This window comes from Strix aluco, chromosome 6 (assembly GCF_031877795.1).
Source record: "Strix aluco isolate bStrAlu1 chromosome 6, bStrAlu1.hap1, whole genome shotgun sequence".
In the NCBI taxonomy this organism is placed as follows: Eukaryota; Metazoa; Chordata; class Aves; order Strigiformes; family Strigidae; genus Strix; species Strix aluco.
Window position 1 is genome coordinate 19,453,176 of NC_133936.1, and position 22,825 is coordinate 19,476,000.

Here is a 22,825-nt window from a genome sequence, read left to right on the forward strand (position 1 = left end):
GGACCCTTATCAATGTGCATGTTTTAAAGATAATGGATTTTATATTTCAGACTTGAAGGATTATATTGAAAGTCTTTTGCTGTTTGCATTTTACACAGCTCAAGAAATTAATGAAACAATAATCCTAGGTTATAATTCTCTCTGCTTGGTTTTCATTAAAAAGTGGTGACCTTTTATAGAAAAAATGTACTTTTGCATGTTAATTACACAATCTGTAAAAGTAAAAAATTAGTGTGTTAGGCAGCTTTTTCAGAAAATCATATTTTCCTGAAATGGAACTTTTTCCAGTGATCTTGAATATGCTATAAATAGACTACCACTGCTTAATCACTAATTTGCAAGCTTGAATTTGCATCGGTATAGAATTCAGTATTTTCCCTCAGTTAAGAGCAATGCTGAACACAGAATCCCAGTGAAATAAAATTATTATTCAAAAAACTTTAAAAAACAGGGGAAGCTCTTTGCCATTTACATCAAATGATGGCAATTGAACCATTAGATAAAAGCAAGAGATGAAAAAACAAAGTGATGGATAAATATTCAGTGTAGTTTTCTAGCTGTGAGGTGGTATGTTAATGAGAATGGTGAGAAAAATAATAGAACACAATTTTCTTACCAAACATTTTTACGTTTTTACTTTTCAGAAAGTCTTGTAACACAATGATTTTGCAATATTCAGAATTCATTTAATGATAGCTTTGGCAAAAAGCTCCTTTGAACACATATATATAGTTCTTGTCATCCTTATCATAAAGTTTCAACATTTTGGGTCATTCACTAATATTTAACCAAAGGATGAAACAGGAGATGAGCTTTCACTATGCTGTTGGGATGTGGAATTGAAATAGCTCCAAAGTATAGGATTCACCACCTGGAGTTTAAATAGGGTTTGTGCACTAGATTTCCATGATAATTAAGAACAACAGGAGTTTCAAGAGTGAGCAGAATACTCAAGAATGGATAGTAGATGTGAATGTTTTGGTTTCAAGGTGTTCAAATTAAGATGCTTGAGAAGACAGCTTCAGACTCTGAGTAGCCAATGCTCTTGGGCTCCATAGATCTCCCAAGAATTTATGTTTTTTCATTTAATTCACTTTGGTCAAAAATTATGGTTTGCACTTCCCCAGTACAGTATACATGTATATATACACATACACACACACATTTCAGTGTGCTTTTGTTTATTTTTCTTGTGCATCCTACCATAGTTAAGATTTTATTTATGAGATATAAGCAGAAGTAATTGCTCTTTTGGTGGCTAGAGTATAAAATTTATTTAAGAAATTCTATTCATCTCTGGAATTACTCTTTCTTACTTATATGTCATACATTCAAGATATGTTCAACATCTTTACTATAAATTGTCCTATGGGGACAAGGGCTGTATCTTCTTCTAAGTTAGCAGAGCTTCAAGCATTCAGTAAGTTACAGAAACATGTCTCCTGTTTGTTTTTTCAACTTGTTTTATGAATCACAGAGACTTTGTTTCTTTACCATAGAGGAAGAACAGCAGAGAACAAAGAATTAAAGTTATAGTCAGATTAATAAAGTTAAACTATGTAACATTTTGTCTACAACTAGAGGTAGGTCAAATTTACTCATTGTTTACTTAGCCAGTTCATTTCATTTCTTAGGTCACAGTAAAATGATACCAGAATCTTTACAACTGCTCTCCAAAGTATTTCCCACTATCCAGCAAAAGGATAGTTATTTGACCAATCTTTCATCAAAACAGACCTACAGCACTTTGTTTACATTACCAACCACAGGGACTGTAACAACAGCCTTTGACAAAGACATGCTACTATGCAGGTTCAATGCATTCAGTTTCCTTATCAAAAAATAACCTTTTTTACAGATGCAAGAACTGTATGTGCAGATTAAAAAGATTTTGTGCTGTGAAATAGTTTGGCCCGGGTTCTAACTTTCCTTAAAACAGTTCTAATCTGGTGGGAACTTCCTCTCACTTGTAAATAGCCTTTGAAAATAGCTAGCATTCTTTGGCAAAGAGACAAAAATAAAATGGCTTGGGCCAGGTTTTCAAAGCACGTGTACAATTTTGCATACCCTCTCTGTCTAAGGACTTCAGATACGTGATTTTGACAACTCATCACAAGGCCAAGGAGAGGAATGGATGCTTGCTTCGCATTCTTAGGATTAGCACCTAGGAAAGTTACAGATCCTATTACCTTTTTTAAGGACAAAATCATCAAAAAGTATGACATTTGACATCGATGTTTTTACTTGCTCTTTGTAGGAACATAACAGTATAGCACAGTGCCTCCACTGACAATTGTCTAAGATGTATTACCTAAACCCATACAAGACAGAAAATTCGCTACTTTCTACTAAAACTTCAATTACTTTTGTCCCATACACTCAGTACTTCCCTCACATGATTTTGCAAACTGCAGTGATGGTGATACTTTCAAGACTTTTAGATCTAATGCATGAGGAGCCTGGATTGTTTGATTGCACTTAATTCAGCAAATGAAGTATTAATTCATTCAAGCCAATAAACATCTAATTTTATTAATCTGAAACATAAAACAAATGTAAGGAAGTCTTTCACATTAAAAAAAGATTAAAATAAACTGAATGGAGTAAAACATTTGTGTTTATGCTAAAAGTATTGAATAATAGAAACCACTATCAAGTTGAATTATGTACTGGAGTTTTGTATGAGAGATCCTTCAGCCTAAACAGTTACAGAACTCTGGGAAAAATACATATTCATAATCTTACTTTGATGTTAGACTCTTGTCTAATCTGACTGAAATGACAAGAAAACTTTTCACAACTTATGAATTAATTTCTGCTAATGAGACTCCCAGGTCTGCATCAAGTTGCAAGTCATAAAATAAATGCAAAGTCTTTCCTTTCTTAGTGAAGGACTTTCATGATCTTTTATGATTTAGGAAGTAAAATAGGTACCTCGATAAAGGTGAGAATACTGTAGACTAGGCATCATGCATCTCTGTAAAATGCAACTAACAGTTAGGGATGTGGCTTGAACATTTTATCCAACTAGGCTAGTATTCTGTGAATTTCAACAGTAACCAAAGTCTGAAGCAGGAATTAAAGGTGTCCATCAGTTTACAACAAAACTCTTGAAGGGCATAAGTGACTCACATTAGCTAATTATCTAAACTCTCAGATTTGAGTTGAATGGGAGTAAGCCAATGTAGCTCTGATGAAACCAATAGTGCAATGCTGATTTATGCTCGTGAAACTTAAACTCCACCTGAGGGTTTGAACATGGAAAGAATGAATTTATATATTACATAGTCAAATTAGACTTGCAAACCCCACTGATTTTTGCAGCACTGTTTCCATCACTTCCAATTTCTTTTGAGATGTGTGATTCAACTATGAAAATTAATTTTAGAGTCAACATTGGCATAAACAGCTGACAAGTCTATTTTAAGTTTGAGTTGATAAAATGGCTTTAGTAAACTCTGTATTAAAGTAGGACAGAAAAAGTTGTGGTTTGCAAGGCTTTGTGTTCCTTTCCCTGATAAAATCAGCTTAATTTGTTTTAAAAAATGCGAGTTTAGAGAATGTTAGTGGGACCTAAGCATGTTTTGGAAATAATGGTAAGCAGTTAATCACAAAGGCATTTCACTGCTGTGTGTGCAGTTTGAAGGTGTATCACCTAGCACTGCAAGTTATGAAGTCATAGCCACTCTGTGCACTCAGGTCGCTTTATCTACAGTATGTGATGACTCTGCCAGTTAACTTGAGCTGGGCAGAGGCCCAAAGCCTGTAGTTTTCTCTCTATGACCATGTGTTCCTACTTCCAGGATGGAAAAAGATGCATGTAAATGCTAAGCATCTTGTGGATAGTAGTTGAATTGGAATAAACTGAGATCACTGGGTAGAAGGATGTGAGCTGAGATACATAATCACCAAAGAGGAAAGAATGTCAGAATTCAGTAGAAAAATAAGTTACTATACAACAGAAATATGCAAAAAAGTCCATATGCTTTTTGATTAGTGGGAAAGAGTGTGAGCAGGGTCCATTTCTGTTTTGGCAGAAACAGATCCTGTTTGACAAAATCATCAGAGAGCAAGGAAGACTTTTCTTGATCTCCCACTCACTAGAGGACCCACAGCCACAAAAGTTCATAGTTTGCATCGCAATGGAAGATTGCACACTGCACTGCATGGTGCAAAAAGGCATCCTACTGGAAGGAGGAAAACATTTCATAATGGTCTATCTATCTGCAACATTTTGTTAACCTTTCAGCTCTGAAGAATGAAGTGTAGGAACTTTATACCCTAAATTAAAAAAAATTATTTTGAAGGATTTCTTTAAAGAGAAGTTGCATTTTCTTTCTAGTTTTATGTTCTCATACCTCCATTTTGAAAATCCCTCAGTCATTGCTGTTGAAAATCCAAATAATAAATAAGGAGTATAGCAAAAATAGCAAAGAATTTAACTTACAAATCATAGTGCTTTTGGCTTTAACCTTCAAGAAAAATTATATCCACCACAAGAAGACATTTACATATTGACTCTTCTGTGTTTTCAAATCATGCTTCAAATCTTTTAAAAGCCCTTGGTAAGATAAAGCCAAGAATAAATCAAGTTTAAAGGAAAAAAGTGTGAGGGAGTCTATGAATCTGACTGAAGCTATTTTGTTTGCTGCAGGATTGCTTTTCTGTGTCTATATTCTACCTGTGAAGCTCTGACAAGCTCATTCATTTCTTTATTAATTGCAAACATTATTTCTCACTAAGCTTTTTTTTTTTCCACTTCTATGGAGATACGTGTTCCAAAATATTGAAAAACTGTGTTAATGTATATATTAATTTTCATTGAAAAGCATTTACATGGTCTGTTTCTGTTTCCTTAAATCAGTGGGTAGTCTATTAGGCTGTGTCTAATTCCTTTTTCTCTCTTCAGCCAAAAGGGTTTTAGGATATATTGTAAGATTCTGCACCCAGATTTGGACAATAGACAACACTGATGTGTTGGTTACAGTTTGTACACAACAGACTACACAATTTTTGTCAGCTTAGCAGATGGAGTTTAAAAACAACTGTATGTAGTTGCTCTCACATACTTATCACATATTTTTTCTTCTTTTCTGCACATATCTGAAGTATCTTCAAATACAATTGAAAGTATATACAAACTATATAGAAGCATATAATTGTATAAAAATATTTACTGTATAAACAGAGACACTGAGGCAGGTAGGGTGAGGGTGAGATTTTTAGATATGATGCCACCTCACTTCAAACTTTAGACCCTGGAGCCTTGTTGTTCATAGGTTCACAAGATGAAGGCATTCACTAACTTACGGAGTCATCATGTTCAGTACATTTAAACATCTGTCCTCTTAGATGCTCCCAGAAACAAAGGCATTCAAAATGAAGTACATTATAGTCAGCACTCATTTGTCAAACATGAGCTGTAGCTCTCTGCAAATTAAGTTATAAGCAACATAAATTATTGCCAACTACACTACCATCTTATACTATTAACATCTGTTTTAATCAGTGTCCAGCATCCTCACATCTGATCTGTTCCTTCCCAAATCCTCCTGTTAATCTTCTGTCCCTCCAAATTTCTTCATAAACCTGATGTAAAATTGTGTTCAGTTTACAGTAATGGTAGTATTAATCCACTCTCTGCATACAAAAAGATTCTTAATGTCCTGTTCCTTTAGAGAAATAGATAACTTCTAGGCAGAAGGCCAGGATCTTAGCCCAGGTCTGCCTCTCATGCCTCATTCTCACATGGAAAAGCAAGTAGCTCTCGCCTTTTTGTCTGCATCTGGTGCAGGCTGCCAGATTAGCTCCTGGAGGCCAGGGGTATCTGAGCACACTGAATTGGAACTGGATTGACTGTCAGACAGTTTGGAGAGGAGGGAACCACAAATGCTTTAAAGCCTTCACTTCCTCTTCCATTTTCCAGTTCTTTGCCAAGGGCAGCTCATTTAGTCTGGGGAATCTAGCCACAGGAATCTGAAATCTATTTAAAGATGTACATTCATGAAAGGATAGTGATCCTAATTTGATCTTAACTCAAGCACAATTTTAAGTTTGACTTTACTAGGGTCCAAAACTACACAGTTTTAGATTCCCTAAACAAACCAAGCATTACTACCTGCTATGATGGGGTGAACAAAGTGCTTTGTTTGAGAGTATAAGTGTACTAATCCTGCAGCTTCTAACTCATAAAGAATTTGCAGTTATTTGCAGTTCCTGAAACTAGACTTGCATTGGGTTTGTTTAGATGCCAGACTGGGAACTGTAGGAAGAAATCCTCACAGCTACAGCCTTCCTTTCCAGTCTCTGGAGTATTCCCTTTTCACCTTTTTTCAAATGCAAAAAGATCAGGAAAGTTAGCTTTTTATCAGTGAAACAAGCTCACTCATAAGCTTGGGCTGACACCAAACTTGTATTTAAAGTGCTCAGGTGGCCCTCAGTTTTAATCCTAGCAAAACAGTTGTAAAGTTTTCTGAGTTATTTTGATAACTAACTTTTATTACATGATTATATAAAAGAATATTTTAAAACCACAAAATTTGCTTTTAAAACTTTTCTGCAGTTAAATAATTTGTATAATATGATAGGCAAAATCTCTTAGCCACTAGAACTGTAATTGTAATGAGTCTTAATCTGATTAATCCTGAAAAATACAATATTTCGGTTTTGCTATGTTTATTAGCCCTGTTCTATATTACTTAACAATTTTTAGTATGTAAAAAACTGATTGTTCTTCATATATATATTTTCAGATTTAAAGAGGGCAATTATCATGTTAAAGTACCTTATATTTTTGGTTTTTATCATTCCCGAAATCCCTTTGTTTTCCTCAGATCATTTTCATTTCAATGAAAGCAAATATTAAATCAGAAGATTTCCTTTAGTTTATAAATAAATGTAATGTCACTTCTGTGTCAGAACCAATACCAGAATAACTTACAGTGAGAATTGCTTCATTTTAGTACTTCACTTTGAAAAAAATTATAAATCTGCACTCCATTCTCAAAGATTAAGTAACATGGTCTTTCCAGACAGTATTTCATCAGTTCTCAGATCATTACAGAGAGACAGGTTCTTTGATTAAATGACTAGGCTGGTGGTGTTCAAACATGCTGGATAATGTAACTAAACAAATAGTAGTAAAACAGTAATGACTGGCAGTAGCATTAGCACAGATTTTTAAATAGAGAAGGAATGTAAAGCTGATCCTTTGCAACTGACAAACACCAATTGTTTCTGACATTTTGGGTAATTATGGAGAGTTTTACAAGTCCAAATATATTTCCAGTTCAGGATATCTTGAAAAAGCTTCTTGAACTTTACATCAGGGTTTTCTGATGAGCCAGCTGACTACTGATTCCTTTTTCTTATGAATGCAATCCCATAAAATAACCATACTTAGATTAAAAATTTCCTATAAGGGAAAAGGCTCCAAAATTGCAAATGACTATCGCTTGCTTATCTTTCATTTCCATCTCCTTAGTTTCTCTAATCAGTCTGTCTTGATATTTAAATGACTTCACTAGGTCACTGCATGAATTTGGCTGTACCAGATTAGAAAAATCTTTCACAGCATTTGACTTCACTAGCCACTACCTCCAAAGTCCTAACTCCTCTCTCAGAAGGCCTACCTACATAATACAAACATACACAATGATAACAGAGAGTGCTGCAGAGCCTGAACTTCCCTCACATTGTTTTACACCTTTTTTTTCCCTGTCTAGAAAGCCCATACTTCTTTTTCCCCAACCTCAGAGGGAAAAAGAAATTCTGGGCTTTAATGGCTCAACTAGCTTAATACACAAAGTTATTTCTTTAATGGTTGCAGTAGGTCAAGCAGGAGATGTTGCTTTGGCATACAACAATTTTATAGCACCAAATAAAATGTGTTGACTAAGATAAAGAATCTTCAAGATTTAAAGGTAGTTTGAAACAACTGTACCTAATGAAAAGCTCTTATATATTGTCAGTTCTTCAATGCTGTAAGGATTCCTTCATTGGCCTTAGCACTCAAAATTTCCTGAGCTATTTTAAGCAAATTCAGGAAAATTGTCTGAATCCCAGTGTGAGTAGTGCACTTGCTGTAAATAGTAAAGTGGACTAGCCTGTTTCTGGACTGCAGTGATTGTTCGAAATTCACCAACAGAGAAATACCATCTAAAAAATCGTTGTAATGAAAATGTAGAGTCTCTCTTACATTATTCCCAAAATAAAATGAAGAACACAAAGCCAAACAGGATTACCACCAGTCATTCTCTCTCTCTGAGCCATTACTCACCACTCATCCTCAGTCAAAAGTTAGTACCATTTTCAATGGATATTTCATTGGAGAAAATTAGTTTTTAAAAAGAAACATGATTTGCAACATAGCAAAGTTAATGTGCTGTTCCAGGACACAGCCATGCACTGTGGGGTCTCACGTAAAGCAAGAAGTATTTGGCTACAGTTTCAGCCCTAGGCCTTGATCCAGAAATCTGATCCATGTGTGTAGACTGCTCAGGCTGGAACTTCTGCACCAGCTGGATTCAATTGCATCAGACTTCTGCATTCTTTGAGAGAAGATATGGAAGCAGGTGGTGGAATCCGGGTGGAGGAATGAGAGAAGAAAGGTACTTTGGGGGAGTGATAAGGGTTGAGGAGGTTGCATAGCAGATGAGTTGAAATGTTTCAATAGAGGTTAAGGGAATCCCACTGTAAGGGATTCTTTCCCTTTCTCACTATACCCTGAACTGGAATCCCCTCCAGTTTCCCTGGATATGAAATCCCACCTCAGACTCCTTAAGCCATGTAGTCCCCATTCTCCACTCCCTAAACAACATCTGCTTTCCTTCTGCTTTTTTTAATTTTTTATCTTCCTGGGAATGGGCTATACTAGGCCCGGGCCTATTGCTATCCTTACTGAAAAGAAAGAAGACCAAAAGGAAGAGAGCTCTGCAAAGGTTACCTCCTGCAGTTACCAGAATGTCAGCAATAACTGCAGAAGTGAGGACCATCTTCATTTACATATTTCTTACCCTCTTACAATCAGCAGTGGAAGAAGAGCTATGCAAATAGAAAATTGAGACAATTTCTCCAGGTACTGGTAAAGTTAGTGGTCTCAGGTGCCGTGATCTCTTTTTAATTATCTCAATAGAAGTACCAGCTATGTTCTAGCCCTATTAGCAATACATTTTGTCCTTAAAGTAAAAAAAAAAAAAAAAAAAGCCCCCAACAGATATGCACAGTTTCTTAGAATGCTACCGTTGTAAAGATTCGGTTCTGTCATCAAGAGGAGAAAGCCAAAGCTTATAAATTTCCCCTTAATGTTTGAGTGATTCTGCAGATGTCTTGCATGCTCTAGGAACCAGCGACTTGTAGTGCATATTGTTTACAGGACTCCAACATTTTGAGCCTCAGCTCAGATGTACTCTGCAAAGACAACTATGTGAACTTGAGCAAGACAACTGACATACAAGTGTAGAGATTCTTTACCTCCATCTTATCAGTATATTTGATAAAACTGCAATAGTACAGCAAAAATAAGTGAATCTAAATAAAAAGGGCCAATGGTTGCCCCAAATTCTTCCAATAAATTATAAACATGAAAACACAGATTAAAGCAAATGACACCAAGTGACCAGTTCATAAAAAACCAGCATAGCTATAAGAATATGAGAGGGCAAAAAACATGTGTGTTTTCCATCAATATTTTAAAAGTTCTGCTATTATACATTACCAACACTTGGCCATAATTTGGCTAAACTGAATGGTTTTTTGGTATCCATCTCTTGTCTAATCTATTTGGGACTCATAAAGCATGCCTGTGCCTAAGTTCTCTATCCAAGTTCCTCAATGACCCAATCTAACAGTACCTTAGACACATAAAACACAGGATGTATTTCACTTTACACAAAAAACACCCACTTACTCAAAAAGCAGAAGAGGAAAGGAGATATTTTTTACAAAGCAGTGTAGAGAACAGCTAGAGAATTTGTCCAGAAAGTACAAATCTCAGTAATTCTTTATCCTGAGGATGCTCAAATTATCATTTCTATCTTGCCAGAGTGCTTAAGTTCTTAAATGACATATGCTAAGCTGATACAGAGTATTCTGTGGCTCTCCTCTTGAAGCTGAGATGATATATAAAAAGGAACACTAAATTTTGGGGCCAAAGACAGAAAAAGAGAGGCAGCCAAACTAGCCAAGTGGGTTGATTGCTCCCACACATTTAGGCTATAGGGTACTGAGAAAACAAGTCCGACTAACCCAAGTTAAATTAGAAAGTACAAATAGGTAAGACCATGGGTGCAGGGTTATGTCTGATGAGGATGTCTGTAGACTCTGCTTTTATCACAGTCCAGGGAGCTTAACTGACCTATGGCAGTTTTCTCTGTTTCTTCTACTATTGGGAAAGTTAAATGTAGTCACATGAAGTTAACCATCTGCTTGTTACTGAACAGATGATATTGTCCCTGAATTCTGTCCCAGAATAACTTTTTGGAAGTCTGTGTATGTTTGTGACTGGTTAATGCACTTTCAGTGCTCTGGATATTCACTTTCTCATGGTGCCATACAAGTGCCATTGTGAGGAACTGCCAAGAAAGCAGTAATCAGATAATCTGTCTAATAAAGCCAGACATTTCTTAGTTCAGCTTCAGTGAAGAAACAACTTGCCACACCAGCAGCTGAAGCACACTGTGTCAACAAGATGGAATGTAACTTATTTCATGCTGCAATGTGCATTAGAACAGAAATCAGGGCACGATTACTTCTTGACATGTGGGGTTCATCCAGGCATAAGAGCACCACTTTGAGAGTGTGCTATGATGGAAAACATCTGGCCCATTTGGGCCTTCACTTGCATAGCCAACCTGGATATGTCCAGTGACAATAAGCCAGCTGGTCATTCCTTTCATAAATGCTAGTTAAATATCTGCTGATATTCATTCAGGAAACATGTTAAATATGAAAAACCTAGATTCTGTGTAAAGAGAAACTGTCTTCAAGAAATGTCACCATCCTTTTCTGAATCTAACAAATCACAAAACTAACACTTTTTGCTGTCAGACATGAGACTTGGCATGGTGATGCCTTGGGCACAATTTTTTTTCGAAGCTAGAGGGAACAGGATATTCTGCAACAAAAGAAAGAGCAGAGTTTGCACAGGTTTTAATTAATTTTCCCTCCAATATTGCCACATAATTTATAGGATAACCACAGGCATGGACTTTTGGTAGGTTTTTTGACTGATGCAAGAAGGGGGCAGTTTCATGCAAGAAGAAAAAACAGAAGAACAAAAGTCTGTAGCAAAGAAGAAACTAATTTTGAAGCAAAGAAAAAGACTCCAATTCCTACAGTCAGAACAGAGAAGGAGAACCTAATAACTGGGCTGCTTCTTGCATATTTTCTTTTTCTTTATTTTCTTTTAAATTATAGTTTAGCACCCATTCAAGAGATTCCTTTTCTCTTCTTAAGTGATGAATCAAAATATTTGGCAAAAAAGGTAGGTAAAAAGAGAACAAATATTCTCTGCAATCTTTAACAACTCTATGAGAATGAAATCAGATCACTGACACTCTATAGCTCTGTTTCCTATTGCAGTGCAGACTTCTACAGCATTTGCTACTTATTATTTAAAATTATTGCTTGAAAAAGAGATCTAATAAAGCTTTGGTCATTTGCCCATGCTGTTATTTATGCTGTTACAAGGTTTCCCACCACATATTTATACTTTAGTGCATGAGTATACACATATTTTGAAAACTAAGCATGATCTGGCTTATGACTTTCAGAAAACACAAAATCTGGATAAACATAAATGGGATACTGTCACATCTGGAGATTCACGTACTGTAGTACTTCCATCAGATGGAGCTAGAGAGGAGAAAAGCATTTAGCAAAGTGCATTACACCTCTGAAATAAAGCAGATGTGTTTTCAGTCAGCAATGTTGTAACTTAATGTAACTTTTGGCATGACATCTGAAGTGCCAGCGTGCTGTGTTCTGCTTCACAGCCACCCTCACACCATGAGAGATACCAAAATGGGTCCTGAGAGAATTTTCATCCTTTATTTTGCTTTCTCCTTTCCTTCCCTCCTCATCATACCTTCCCTCTCCTCCAAAAGGAAGTTTTGTAACCACAGAATCAAAAGATAAACAAACTCTTCCTTATGCTAACCACCACACTATAAAAATAAAGAAGCACTAAGAAGGATTTTATAGCAAAAAATCATAAAGCTATTAAGAGAAGACAGGATCATTCTGCTTCACTTGCTTCATGGGAAAAGTGGGAATAATAATAGTAATAGTAATAGTAGTAATAATAGCAATAGCAACAGTAATAACAGTAGTAGCAGTAGTAATAATATAAAGAAGCAGAAAAAGAAGCCTTTTCAGTATATGTATTCCAGTTCCATAAAAATTCTTTCTAGAATTCCTGCTAGCTGCTAACACCAATAGTTGCCTTACCAATTACATTGGTAATAACATACGGTGACTAAAAACGAGGGCTCATAAAATAGGTATATCTGTCTGTTAAATAAGCTTAATCATTCTGAAATAGTTCTCAAAATCCTTTGATAAAGCTGCAATCCTGTTTAAAAAACATCTGTTCTCAAGCTAAGTGGACAGACTCATTAGAAGTCAAGGTAGAAATCGGTTTATGCAGATGTTTTGAAAGATCTATGACCTTTTTTTTTCCCTCAAAAGAAGCATCTAAAGAGTGATGAAAGCTAGATGTCGTTGGTATGAATGGGTTAAAAGGCAGAGAAAGAGTGAGCTTGTTCACTTGGAAGCTGTAATGGGAGGTACCACCTCCAAGTATATCATTTGGATGCTGAAGTCAAAATCCTAACAATCACATTTCTCCAATGAATTTGTACTTTTATATCAGAACTCAGAAATACATACCCGATCACTAGAATGTGCTTTGGGCTACTTCATTAAGAAAATCCCTCACTAGGGTTTGCGTTATCTTGCTGGTGCTTTCAGACTCTAAATCTTCATTTGCAGGAAAATTAATAGGTAATGAACAGGCAAATCAGTAAGAATTACTATTTCTTACATAGGGGGACAACAATGGGAATATTTTTCACAAATATCACTTTTGGGCTAGTCATCTTCATGTTACTGTGTTCATTTCTTATTAACATTTTGTTGAAATCTATTTTGGGAGACTAAATTTTGGGATCTTAACACAGGTTTACATAGCAAAATGCATACAGATTTTTGTCAAGAAAAAGTCAATTAGGGTCACAGCAGAAATGGTTTACAGATACCACCCAATTCATCAGGGAATGGAAAAATATATTTGACATAAGAAATGAGATAACTACAATACTACCTGCTAAATGTAACATGGTGAACCTCAGAAAGATATTCCTAACTAACTGGGCAACATTCGTTACAGTCAACATTTAAATAATTCTAGATAAACCAGCATATTTGTAAAAGTAGTTAGTTGCTTGCAAGTAATTTGAAAAGAATTAAAGACTCCAGCAAAGTAATCTTTAGACAGAGGAATTCTATCTCAGTTGTCTGACCAGCCCTAAGGAAAAACTTGCAAAAACCCTTTGAGTGGTTATAAGACTTAAGTTCCATGTCCAGGAACCTGAGCCCTTAGAAAACAGAGGAGAGTGTTTTTAACCAAACTCGATGCAGCTAGCTTAGCCAGCTCAGCTTCTTTATAGTCAGTGAAGAGAAACAGGTTCTTCCATTGGGCAATTCAAGCACTTAAATTAGGTTCTTGCTATGGATCCACACTGGAAGAAAGCTATTTCTCTCCAATAATTATACAGGAAGCCTGAGGATATTAGCCTGCTAATCAAGCTGGGTGAAGTTAGAAGCCTTATTTCAGTAGGTTGAACATTTTGCTGTGTTTTCTGCAAGCTGGTACTTATGTTTTCAATATATGCCTTACCCACTTTTTTGAAAAGGATTTAAACTTTGATGTCATTCAGACATTACTGAAACTTTATAATTAACATTTTCTATACATGAAACATCTTTATATGGTAAAGTTTTTGCTGGAAGTATTTTAGGAACAATTAACTCCTTATGAATTTTATATGTGAATTTTTAATTAGAGCTCTCCTTTATAGCCATAGATATTTAAAATGTAATTTGTACTGATCAGTAAGACATTAGTATTCCTCCAAAGCAAAATATTTTCTGCCTTCCTATATTCACAGTCTGCTGCATGCTTTAGCATTTTGTGAATATTTTCTTAGAAATAGTAAAAGAATCTTGCTAAAGAGGTGCAATATATTATTTGGATGAAAAAAAGTTATTAGCTTCCACTTTTTTACTTCCAAGGTGTGCCAACAGCAACAGAAGAAGGAGCAATATATTGCCCTACTAGAAAGAACAAAAACGCACACAAAATTCAGAAGAAGCCACAAATCCAAGCCCTTATGCCAGATAAGTCCTGAACCTCATCTCACTGAAAGCAGTCAAACTTCCACCACTGATTTAAATGAAACCGGGTTTCGGTCCTAAATGATAAAGCATCTTAAATGGAATTATTGCGTACTGTAAAATGCACTGGAAACTTGAGGAAAAATCACCAGGTTCTAATATTTAGACTTTTCCTGAGCAGTATATCTATTGACTGCAGAGGCACAGCTGGTGGGGATTGAGAATTCTGGAATCCAGCAGTGTATGGGAAAAAGGAATAGAAGATCTAGGGACAGTTTCTAATTCATGATAAACAGTGCTCTGCTGCATGGTGCTTCCATCAGTTATTGAAGAGTTTTCTGTTAGAAAGAGAGGCATGTGTAATTTGAAAATAAAGAAACAACACTACAGAAATAACTGGGATACTTGAGAGCTTGGCACTGAACCAGAAAGATTATGCTTATACTAAATGACCAACTGAATATGACCTCATTATCACCAGGAGAGCTGTCTTGTACACAGACACTTCATATATAAACTTTGGCAACAGCTATCTACCTTGTACTGCCAGTGACGCCACAGAAACCAGCCTCAGTATTATCTATTCAATCAGAACATTTAAACAAATATAAATGGCTGACGCTTTCACCTTGATCAAAACAGGGTCAACCAGAGGGTTCAGAGAAACGTCTTTTGCTAAAGAATGAAAATAAAAGGAAGGGCTATACTTAGTGAATAAATAGTACATATTTAACATAGCATGTTAGGCCTTTATGGCATGCCTGTTTTCTGATACTACCTGGTTCTTATGACAATAAACCTGGGTCTTTTAGCTTAGAACGCTGCTTAGAAACCTGACTGGAAAGTTAGGAGTGCTGGGAAAATCAAGACAAAGGATAATACCAGGTTTTTTCCCTGAGAAGAAATACTCAAAGGGAACTATTATTAGATTAAGGCACTTGAGGTCTTCAGCTCACACTTGTTAAATTAATTGATTATATTCACCTCATTTTTTTTAAGTTCCTGCCAAAGTTTATAATGAAAATATTAAAAGCATAGATTAGGGTTAATCAATGTAGCAATACTTCCAGGATTGGTCTACAAAAAGCTTGAAACTGTAAAGCTGGGAAGAATGAATTGCTGATTTCATCCTAATAGACCATAGAACTTAGTGGTCTGGAGAAATTTCACCAGTGTTTTCCCATCAGAAGACTTTTGAGCACAGCAGCACATGAAAGAAATGGGGTTACCTATCTAACGAGACACATTTCAGATATTGGTAAAGACATTGCAGAGACTGGTACTCTAGAGTGAAGAGAAGAAGCACTAAAACTCTTACATAAGAGAAGATGTGACTGTGGTTCTCAGGGAAGGGAGGTGGTTCCTTGTAAGTGGTATAAGCAGAGTCTCAAGATGGAACCATACGATGCAGAAACCGCTCTAAAACAAGTGGAATTTTCATTCTGCTTCTAAGCTGGGTCAGGGGAGTAAGCAAAACCCAAGCTAAATCCCTTCCGACAAGAGGTCTATATGTGAAAAAGATCAAGAAAAAGAGCTGTTTAAAGGGGTGTTCTTTAGCTAAGGAGCAAGATATACTACAAGAGGGAAATGAGGGGCTTCAGTAGACTTAAAGGTGGGAAAAAATGAGGACTTATTTGTCTTAAGGATGCTGGTTTCCAAAGATGGAAGAAAGAGTCTCTGGTGAGACTTTTTGGGAGCAGACAACCAGCAGAGTTCCTTAGTTATGTCTGCTGCTTACTTGCATTTTTAATTCAGGGAAGATTGGAGTTTTATTTTTTGTTTGGAGACCAAAATAGAGAAAGTTGTATGTCATCCCAGTGATGAGAATGCAAAGTCAGGTTTCAGGCTAATGTCTGCATTAACTTGGTGAAAGTCTGGAGCAATATCCTGCTCTTCCTAAATAAGATGAAACAAGGTACACAAGTATAGGTAGGTTTTTTTACTCTTTGTTTTCATCTCTTCAGAAATTTATATAAAGCGTGGCAACAGATACCTACTAGAAAATCTGCTATCAAGGCACTTAAGCATCAAAGCATCCAATTTATTTTCAAATACACTACAAACAATTGATTATTCTGATTCTGTCTCACAGTTTGAGCTATATAGATATATATATACACTATTTTAACACATTTCTTGTACAGAAGTGACTGAAAAACAAAAATATTTGATTCAAAATGTCTTACCTTTGACAAAGCATATTCACATTTTTATTTGTTTTTCTTTATGAATTATTCTTGTAGGATGCTGATAATTTGTAAAAAGGAAAAACCCTAATAAGTAAACATTTGGTATATCAGATATATTTATATCAGAATATTTGGTTTTATCTTAGAAGTAATTTTTAACTCAAAGTCAGTTATGTCTCTAATGAATCTTCTGGGAATTCTTAAGAATTATTTTACTTTTTCACGTTTCCAAGCTATTTGTTCCTCTAGATGAGGGAATAGATGTTAATCTTCACTCACATCCTGTTAAATGAAACAATCTATGTGAGTAAGAGTTACGACTATGTTCTCTATTCAAATCACTTCTTTGACTCATACAAAGGATTTACTCTACTGGATTCTGTCTGGATTTTTAAGATTATTATGTGCTATCAGAAAATAGTTAACATCAAGACCTGGAGCTTCTATGTCTAGTGCAAAACCCACTAAAATTGGTTGGAATCATCCAGCAACTTTAATAAGATTTGGGTCAAATCCTTTAAAACTCCATTTGCTTTCAGCAGTAATTTCCTCATACTGCCTGTAGTTTTAAAAGATACCTCAAACCTCAGCTGGGGAGACCACCATTACCCATTAACTGAATGTCCATTTGCAGTTGGAGTGTATTAGATGTGTTGCTATTATGCATCCTTCCAGTTTAGTTTCACTCAGAAGGAATTAATTTGCACTCTGAGACTCGTCTGCAACATGATCTGAAGTACAGTGAGTGGGGACAGTTAAAAGATTCACTGCACTCCTTATTGTAACTAAAATGTTACAGGGATAAAAACCAACTTCCTCTCACCACATCTGCTTGCTTGATTTATCAAAGCAGGAGGAACACCCCCTTTTGCTCTAGTAAACACCCTGACAAATATCATGTTGAGAGAACATGATTTCCCACTATTATCCTTTGGAAACATCTTATTTAGCAAAGCTCAGAGCTCTAAATGGTAGTAGTTAGAAAGTTCAAGTAAAAACAAAATACAGCTAAACTGTTCATTACTGCTGCATTTATATATTAGAAAAACTACTGTGTGCTAAAGTCACAAATATGGTATCCTGTTTGTGAAGGCAAAAAGATTGTAAAATTCTAAACATGTAGTGCACATTATATATGTAGTGTACATATAGTGCTGTTTCTGGGAGACCAGCTATGTGTTTAGATGGAGTGTATCACCTAATAAAAAATTTGATGATAGTTTGCCCTAGACTGGTTTAAGTGTCCTGCTCTGAGAAAAAGGATATGAAAAGTATCTTATGAACTATCAGAACAAAACTTAAAGTAGTAAGAATCAAGACTGAGATATTCAAAACACATTCTTAAAAATTGTGTTTTGCTGAACTCTGTAGTTTTGAGAGGTGCAACCTTAATTCTTGTTGTTACTTAATTTCCAGTGTTAAAACCAGAAACATTCTTGGTGGAAATAACATCCAATTCCACATTTTTGTTGTCATACAGTTGTGCAGCTAATCTCTATAGCAGCTAGCAAGTGGTAGAGGATGCTTTAAACTTCCTATGTGCTCTTCATCCAAACTGTACATCTGGAGTAGTGGAAAGCAGAATTTAAATGGATTTGGAAGTGTTTTGAGGACAGAGTCACTGAACAGGAGGGGAAAGCAAAGAAAAGTTGAGGCTTCTGAACTGACATTTTATTCTATGGTATATACAATAATTGAAATATATCAGAGTACTTAAGATTTTCTCTTTTTTTCTCACCTTTATTCTACTCTCTGCATCTCTCTATCTGTGCAAAAGGACTCTAACCTCTTTATCCTGCAGTCTAAAACTAGAACCACACTTTCTGAGCTCACATGATAAGGGTTAGCCTAATCTTTCATTTTCTAAACATGTGGTTAGGCTGCTAATGCACTCAGTCTAACCTGTATCTTTAAAAAAGTTTTGTAGGTGGTCACTGAATGTAAAATTCTGTTATCCTTTAACTGCCTGTGAAACATATATGTCATCAGATACATTTTACAATAAGGTTTATAAATGCCATCTGGCAGAATCCTAATGATCTTCTAAGGTACTTGAAAAGTACATCTTTAAAACTACTTTCACATTTTACTTATAAATGTACATGTGTTTGTTGAACTCACATTCTATTTGTTTGCCATTTATATTGTATTCTTTGAAAGTGTAAGATTAGGAATAAAATAAAGTTTTATCATAATTCATGTGAATTGTTTAATTTTTTAAAAAAATTTCGAATAAGTATTTAAATTTAAGCACCCTTTACTTTCATTAGAGGACCCATTTTTAATACCATTTGAAAAAATACTCTAAACAATCAACTGGGATTGGAAATTTTTCTTTGAGGAGAATATCATATGTTCTAATCTCTTTTAGTGTTGCAATGGAAAGGAAACAAATACATTAGAAATGTTCCATCACAAGAAAGTTCAGAAGAGTACTTTGGGATAATTTAAATATTCCATTTTGATGTGACCATCTTAAAATTGTATCCAGTAGGCAAACCAATGCAAGATGCTTTCAGAATGTTCTGTTTTGAAATAGCTGGAATAGAATTCATTTAAATTCTTAACAGAATTTTCTCTCTAAAGAAACTTAAAAGTCTTTGAAAGTTTTCATAAAGCATCCTACTTTTGATAAATCAGAAATTTCAATTTAAATATTACCAAAATATTCCAGCTAACTGCAAATATTAATTTAACAATAATAAGCTTATGTTTATACAACCTTCCATCCCAAAGTATTTTATGTTTTCACTTACTGAGCTTGTGCATATTTCCATAATTTAATTGTATCTTTGAGCCTCTGTTGAAGCCTTATTTGCATTTAATATCCCTAAATGTCCATTCTGATTACAATCTATACTTATATTCTCTTTGAAGATCAGAGTTCCAAGCAGTATAATTTCCCTTATCTGGTTCCAATATCTCTCTGAGAGAAGACATGTTTACTGAAATCTTATACCACTTGTCAAACCTGAGCATTTCTGTGTTGATTATTCTTCCAAATACTAATGCTAGCAAAATCAAAGATGCAATCTTTATGTTTGAGAATGGCAAACACAGATCAGGCGGCTTTTCTAAGCATACAAAGTACATCCTTGTTATTTGATGAAGGATATCAACTTTTGTATAAAGCACAACTGCTGAATTTCATGATAGAGCATGTATTGTCTGTGTTTCTTCTGAATAGCTATATATATAAATTAATAAAAACTAATATTCAAGGTGATATCATTATGACACATTTTGCTTTTCAAGTAATTCCACTGCAGAACTAACGCTAACAGGTTGGCTTCTCAAAATAAATACAAAGAAATTATCATATATACAGCATCCATATTGCAAAGGTTTTGTAGACATGAGCATTTTATATTTGCAACTCAGAAGTCTGCATCCTTAATACAGTTAAGGCATACTATTAAAATCCATTCTATCTATTAGATTCATTCTGAATTGCATATAATGTTTAAGACTAGAACTTTTATTCTGTTTGAAAAATTCAGGTGCAGTAAGGGAGATGGGCTATGCTAGTTCTGTTCTGATTAATGATTTTAGTGTTACACATGGAAATTCATTCCTCCCATCATCACTTCCATGACTTCTTACTAAAGCCAGGAGACTAGACAAATTGCATGCCACCCTCATTGTATCTCTTTTTGCTTGCCTGCCAGCTGACATCAGTCACATCTCAGTGCTTTTTAATATTCACCAAATACTTATCAGATAGTCAGAACCTCAGAACCTAAAAGAATTCAAGGGCTGAGTAAAATGTTGACATCATCAAAGCTACTGCACTGCCCAAAGACAGAATGAACTATACTTACATAATTTGACAGATGCTCGTGTAACTTCTAATAAAGAGGATTCCACTACATCTCCAAACTGTCTATTTCAGTCTTTAATTATCTTTAGTATTAAAATAAATAATCTAATCCTAATATATAATCTGAAGACCATTACTTCTTGTACTGTCCCTCACAAACTTGGGTATAGATTCTTCCTTTCCTTCACAGCAGCTCTTTGCATGTGTGACGCTGTTAGCAGGTCTCTTTGCTTTCTTTTCTTTGGACAAATTATTTCCAATTTTTCTGCTTTTCCTTTTAGGTCATGTTTCTTGAACCTGAGCATTGGTCACCATCTTTCAAGAAGTGTCGTATCTACAGCTGGACACATTATTTCAGGTGCAGCTTTTTTGTTAATGCTTTCTGCTTTTAACTTCCTTCAGCTTCTGCTGAGCAGAACTACTTCACACCTTTCAGGACAGGATTCTGTTTTCATATCCTCACATGATGTCTGCCTTTTTCAAGGCAGATGATGCTGAATGATGCTGAATGATGCTGTTGACTAATACTGGTAGTGATCCAAAATAACTCCTTAGAACTTTTCTATACAAATACCCCTTTCTCAATCTATATTTTTGCAGTTGAATAGGCTTTCACATTACCTTACATTTGTCCCCCCCCACTGAATCACATGCACATCTCAAAATCTGTGAAGATCACTTTGCCCTTCAGATGACTATAATAAGTACTTGGAACTACAATGCTTTATATGGCCTATTTTTTTCACATCAGAACCCTACTGACAATATTGAAGAGTAACTTTAGATTTAACAGGTTTTTCAGCTACTTTGTGTTGATATCCTACATAACAAGAAATGTTCTGTCATTGCTGTACAGAGAACCTTTGGGTGTCTACTTACTTTAAGGCATAATACACAGACCACTTCACATGGTGGGGGTTTTTTTTGTCCTGAAGTGGAAAATGCTCAACTGGTAGGTTTGAATTCTGTTCATGTCCTTAGTGAATTGTCATGCTCTTTATTCATTTGCTATACCTGAATTATTACTGAAAAATAATTGTAGTTTCTCTGCAAGATCAATCCATTAATCTAAAGTAGTTGGGCAGATAATGTTGCAGGAATGGAAAGTGCTAAACATTCTGCTTCAGAAAGGAATTTAAAATAATAAACACTTGTAAAAATTCCAATTACTTTTTGGCATATTTTGGAGAAAGTGTTGCTATTTATTGCTTAGTCCTCTACAGACAGTGTTGCTCACTGCAGCCTCTGTTCCTGTTGCTGAATGCATTCTGGTGAAATGTAACATTTTTCCTGTTGAGGGCAAATGTTAATACAAAAAAGCTAGTCAATGAGCTACAGTTATCTGCACTGCTAGACAAGTAGCAGGTTTGTCTACAACTGGCTGTTTCCAACTGACATGTCAGAAATCCCTAAGTGAAAATTGTCTGTATGCAAGAACCCAACAAAATCAACAAGGCAGAAAAAAGGTTTTTTGTAAAACCTAAAAAAAGGGAAGTTCTGTCTTGGAAGTCCCACAGTATCTAGATTCATTGCTCTCTGTGTTTATGAAGTTTCACTCAAAAGCTTTATGTTAATTTGCAAGATTGTCCCATTGAAAGATAAGATATTTACAAAATCTTCAATTCACCTCAAATTTTACTGACCAGTAAGCAGACAAAATTTTATACATCTATCACAATCTGGATAGGCTGTCAATGATGAAGTCATCACATGAGGTAAGAAAGAAAATCCCACAATTCTTCTTGAAGAATGTGGCAAGCAAATATTGGGAGAGTTGATCATATGCTGTAATGAGCTTGTTTACAAAACAAAAAATACCCCAAAGGCCAGAGATCTCCCACTTTTTCTTGAGTTTCTCTGGGGGCTAACTGCATTTCTCAAGTGTGCTCTCAACCTGTTCTCATTCTGTGCTAGGTTCTGACCAGCTTCATTTTTCAGCAAGGTGACCGGGTGTGAAAACATATCATCACGTAAGTGTAAAAGGAAAAAAATATATGGGTATAAAATTTATAGTGTCCACTCTGGTACCTGGTGGTCTTCTGAAGAGTGCATTGTTGGAAGCAGACCAAAAATGAAATGGTACAAATTTTACAACTCCAAGACCATGCTTGGATCCCATATCAAGCCTGGGACCATTTCTACCCACTGCACAATGATACAAAATCATCACTGTCCACAAACAACAGCCATGGGAACAGATTAGACAACTGCATAATTATCATTTCTTTAGATCTTCTAGAAGAACTAAACTTGCCTATAGCTGATCAGTAGAACTACAAGCTCCTAACACTGTTAACTGTTTCTCCTTTCCATTTGTTTGACTGGTGAAATGTGTTATCCAACTCTCTAACACACAGCCTCCTATTCCTGATAGGAGAAGGGAAATCCCACAGTCCTTGCTAGAAATATTAGTTTGCCTTCT